The 5,295-nt window shown below is 45.5% G+C and overlaps 1 pseudogene; it reads left to right on the top strand.

Moving 5' to 3' along the window:
- The first annotated feature begins 1,543 nt into the window (after positions 1 to 1,543).
- Positions 1,544 to 3,386, top strand: LOC136516084 (uncharacterized; annotated as a pseudogene).
- The last annotated feature ends 1,909 nt before the right edge of the window (positions 3,387 to 5,295 follow it).

Genomic DNA, 5,295 nt, shown 5'->3' with positions numbered 1-5,295 from the left:
ACTCACTTTTGCTTGCAAGAGTGCGAATCGATTGCGAGTGAGTGTGATTCTAGTGCGTTGCATTGTGAGATTGTATCGAGTGGCACTAGGTGATCGAGTTGCAAGCCGGTGGTGCTTGTTACTCTTGGAGGTTGCCACCTCCTAGACGGCTTGGTGGTGGTCTCCGTCGAAGCCCGCGAGAAGCTTGTGCGGCGCTCCGGAGAAGTGCTTGTGAGGGGCATTGTGCTCGCCCCGTGGGAGTCGTGAAGAGCAACTTTAGTAAAGCGGGTCATTGAGCTACCCTCACTTCCGGGGTAGGTTCTTGTGGCACCCGACGTGCGGGCTTAGCGGGTGATGCTAATTAGCCGCCGAACCACCAAGTGAGCGGTCGACACAATGGGGACTAGCGTGTTGGCAAACACGTGAACCTCGGGAGAAAAATCATCGTGTCAACATTGTTCTTCCCGTTGGTTTGCATCCCCGTTACACAAGCTTGCTATTACTTTCATATACATTAAGCTTGTGTTGTTGCTCTTGTAATTAGTTAGCTTGTGTAGCTTACTAGTTACCTTCTTGCTTGTGTAGCATAGAAGTAGCTCCCTTGCGTGGCTAATTTGGTTTGTGTAACCTTGTTAGTCACATTGCTTAGTTTGTGTAATTGCGCTCTCTAATTTGGCATTGGTTGCCTTGTTATTGAGCATTGCTAGTGAGCTTAGGTGGCTTTGTGCTTTTGCTTACTAGCATGTGTAGGAGCTCCCTTGTAGCTTAAAGTACTAGTGGCATAGGTTTGTGTGACATTGCTTCTAGAATTGGTTAAGTGAGCTCTAGCTAGCCCGGCATCTTTGTTGATTAATTAGTATCTTTGGAAGGTGCTAGTGAACATAGATAGAGGGGTGTAGTCTTGGCTAGACCGATCGTCTTAATTCCGGACTTGGTTCAGTTAGCCGACGCGATTAATTTTAGAAAAGACTATTCACCCCCCTCTAGTCACCGTCTCGACCCTTTCAACGATGCCTTTGATGATACTGCAATGGGGGAAGCTGAAGAAGAGGTAGCTACTGAAGAAGAGGTAGCGGCAGAAGATGAGCCCGATGATGATCTTGATCAGGCCATCCATGATGCATAGAGAGAATGCGAAAGTGATAAGGAGAGGATCAAGTTCGAGCGCATGCTAGAGGATCACAAGAAATTGCTATACCCGACTGCCGGAGAGGGGCAAAAAAAGTTGGGTACCACACTGGAATTGCTGCAATGGAAGGCAAAGAATGATGTATCCGACAAGAGATTTGGGGAGTTACTGACTATCGCAAAGAAGATGCTTCCGAAGGCAAACGAATTGCCTACCACTACATACGCTGCAAAACAGGTCGTCTACCCTCTAGGATTAGAAATCCAGAAGATACATGCATGTCCTAATGACTGCATCATCTACCGCGGTAAGGAGTACAAGAATTTGGATGCATGCCCGGCATGCCGTGCATCATAGTATAAGATTAGGTGAGATGGCCCTGGTGATGTTGAGGGCGACGATGAATGTCCTAGGAAGAGAATCCCTGCCTAGGTGATGTGGTATGCTCCTATAATACCACGCTTGAAACATTTGTTCAGAAACAAAGAGCATGCAAAGTTGCTACGATGGCACAAAGAAGACCGTAAGGTAGACAATATGTTGAGACACCCCGTTGATGGGTTCCAGTGGAGAGCAATCGATAGAGAATTCCTAAAGTTTGCAGATGACGCAAGAAACTTAAGGTTTGCTTTAAGTACAGATGGCATGAATCCTTTTGGGGAGCAGAGCAGCACTCATAGCACTTGGTCTGTTACTCTATGTATCTACAACCTTCTTCCATGGCTATGCATGAAGCAGAAGTTCATTATGATGGCAGTGGTCATTCAAGGCCCGAAGCAACCTAGAAACGACATTGATGTGTACCTAAGGCCATTAGTTGAGGAACTTCTACTTTTGTGGAGTAGCACAAGCGTACGTGTGTGGGATGAGTACAAACAGGAACACTTTGACCTGCGAGCATTGTTGTTCGTAACAATCAATGATTGGCCTGCTCTTAGTAATCTTTTAGGACAATCAAACAAGGGATATAATCATGCACACACTGTTTTCATGACATGGAATGTATTTTTGATAAAATGTCAAAAGGTCGTGTAGAAGGGCCATCATCGATTTCTTCCATTGAATCACGCCCTAAGAAAGAGAGGCAAGTATTTTAAAGGTAAGGCGGAGCACCAAACAAAGCCTGACAATCGTAGTGGTGAGGACGTATTCAATATGGTCAAGGATGTACAAATAGTCTTTGGGAAGGGACCTGGCAGCCAACCTGTTCCGAATGATGCTAACGGACATGCACCCATGTGGAAAGAAGAAGTCCATATTTTGGGAGCTACCCTACTGGCAAGTTCTAGAGGTCCGTAGCGCGATCGACGTGATGCACCTGACGAAGAAGCTTTGTGTGAACCTGCTAGGCTTCATGGGTGTGTATGGGAAGTCTAAGGACACACTAGAAGCAAGACATGACCTATAGTGTATCAAAGAATGAGAGAACCTGTATCCAGAGAAGGTAGATGATGGACGCCAGTACTTAAGTCCTACTAGCTACACTCTTAGCAAAGACGAGAAGGAAAGCATGTTTCAATGCCTAAACAACATCAAGGTCCCATATGGCTTCTCCTCGGATGTAAAGGGGATAATAAATGTGGTAGAGAAGAAATTCCTAAACTTAAAGTCTCATGACTACCACGTGCTTATGACGCAATTTCTTCTGGTTGCATTGAGAGGGATTCTACCTCCAAATGTACGATTAGCAACCGTGAAACTATGTGCATTCCTCAACGCAATTTCTCAGAAGGTGATCAATCCAACGCATCTAGCAAAGCTACAGAATGACATGGTCCAATGTCTTGTCAGCTTTGAGTTGGTGTTCCCGCCATCCTTCTTTAATATTATGGCGCACCTCCTAGTTCACTTGATCAAAGAGATTAGTATTCTTGATCCTGTGTTCCTACACAACATGTTCCTCTTTGAGAGGTTCATGGGAGTCCTGAAGAAATATGTTTACAACCGTGCTTGGCCAGGAGGAAGCATCGCCAAGGGCTATGGAACAGAGGAGGTCATTGAGTTCTATGTTGATTTTATTCCTGACCTCGACTAGATTGGTGTTCCTAAATCACGGCATGAGGGGAGACTAAGTGGAAAGGGAAAACTAGGGAAGAAAGCATATATTGGCAAGGAGGACGATTATTTCCATAAAGCACACTACATAGTTCGGCAAAACTCCTCTTTGGTGGATCCGTATATCGAGGTACACAAGGACATTATACGATCCGAATTCCCGGGGAGGACTGAAGCCTAGATTACGCGTCGGCACATGGAATCTTTCAGCTGTTGGTTGTAAAAACGATGTCAGCGTAACGAGAGTCTGGATGACCAACTATACTTGTTGTCTAGGGAACCATCTTGGCATATTCTGATATTCAAAGGGTACGAGATAAAGGGCAATACATTTTACACGATAGCCCAAGATAAAAGGAGCACCAACCAAAATAGTGGTGTCCGCATAGATGCCACGAACCCAAATGGGAATAAGGAAACATATTATGGCCGCATAGAAGAAATATGGGAACTAGACTATGGACCTTATTTTAAGGTCCCTTTGTTTCGGTGCCAATGGGTGAAGCTGACAGGAGGTGGGGTAACAGTGGACCATCGGTACGGAATGACAACATTGGACCTCAACAATCTTGGGTATAGAGACGAACCATTTATCTTAGCCAAGGATGTAAATCAGGTGTTCTATGTGAAGGACATGTCTACCAAACCGAAGAGAGGGGAAAACAAAGATAATGACTCAGACAATGAGCCAAAGCGTCACATAGTTCTTTCAGGAAAAAGAAACATCGTGGGAATCGAGGATAGGTCAGACATGTCATAAGATTATGAAAAGAATGACGGAATTCCACCCTTCACAGTAAACAGTGACCCAAGCATCCTCCTAAATAATGAGGACACTCCATGGTTACGGCGCGATCATAACCAAGGGACATACATCAAGAAGAAGTTCATTGCTGTTCCCGCTTGATATGGTGATGTATTAGACCTATTAAGTAATAATTATGACTTCAGATTTTTCTGTCATGTTTTCATATTTTCTACGGTTTAAATGAATTTTCTGCTTAACGATGGATTTCCTGTGGAGAATGTGTGATGAAAAACCAAACGATCAACGTTAATAAGATGTGAAAACTAATTTCCTATCGAAAAGCAATAGTTTTAATGATTTTAATTAAGTAGTATATTTTTGCATGGTGAAAATTGTGATTATTCATTGACACTATGTTAAATATTTATACGGTAAAACAAAAGTGTTTCGGTTATAGATTTTTCTTGTGTACAAGAATGCAAAACCAGGTCTAGGAATTTTTTTGTATTTTTTGGCTAATATTTTATTTACTAGGCAATTAACAATTCTCTGCATATTTATATAAAAGAAATATATAAAAAAAGAAAAACTTCTGAAAACTGGCGAGAAGACAAACTACAGCCCACCTTTACTCCTGGGTGGATCAACCAACCGGGACGAAAGATGGGCTACGTTTTCGCAGCCCACCATAATTCCCTTTACTCCCGGGTCGTGCCTGCACCCGGGACTAAAGGTCAGACCATTAGTCCTAGTTCTAGCCATCACCCGGGACTAAAGGACCTTTAGTCCCGGGCCGTGGCTTCACCTGGGACTAAAGGTCCCTCCTATATATCGCCTCTTGTCTTCTCCCCCTCCATCATCTCATCTTCTTCGCCCGAGAGCTACCGCACCACCGCCGCTTGATCATCATCGCCTCCAGCACCGCCTCCATGCACGCGCACCTCTCTCGCCGTCTCCGTCGGTGGCTCAGCACGCGCCTCTCCTGTCCGTGCGCGGCGCCTAGATCCAGATCCGCCGCCGTCGTCCTTGCCCTCGCCCAGATCTAATTTGGATCCGCCGCCGTCATCGATCCTCGTCCTTGACATCGCTGGCTCCACACGCCTTCCTTCAGCACCGCCTCTCATCACACGTGCGCTTCATCGTCCTCATCTCCAGCCTGCATCATCTCTAATCCAGCACCGGTCTCATCACCCCGCCAGCGCCGTCGCTTGTCCCTCGCTCGTCCTCGCCACCGGAGCGCGTCGTCCACGCGCGAACTTCGTATAATAGTTGAGTTGATAGACAATACTTGATCTACAAGATATCGATGTCGATTGTGTTATCAGGAGAGAGGATCTGATATAGAGCGGGCATCCGTCTGGTCCGGACTAATCCGCCGCACACA

The sequence above is a fragment of the Miscanthus floridulus genome, chromosome 17 (assembly GCF_019320115.1).
Source record: "Miscanthus floridulus cultivar M001 chromosome 17, ASM1932011v1, whole genome shotgun sequence".
In the NCBI taxonomy this organism is placed as follows: Eukaryota; Viridiplantae; Streptophyta; class Magnoliopsida; order Poales; family Poaceae; genus Miscanthus; species Miscanthus floridulus.
This window is presented reverse-complemented; position numbering and strand designations above follow the sequence as displayed.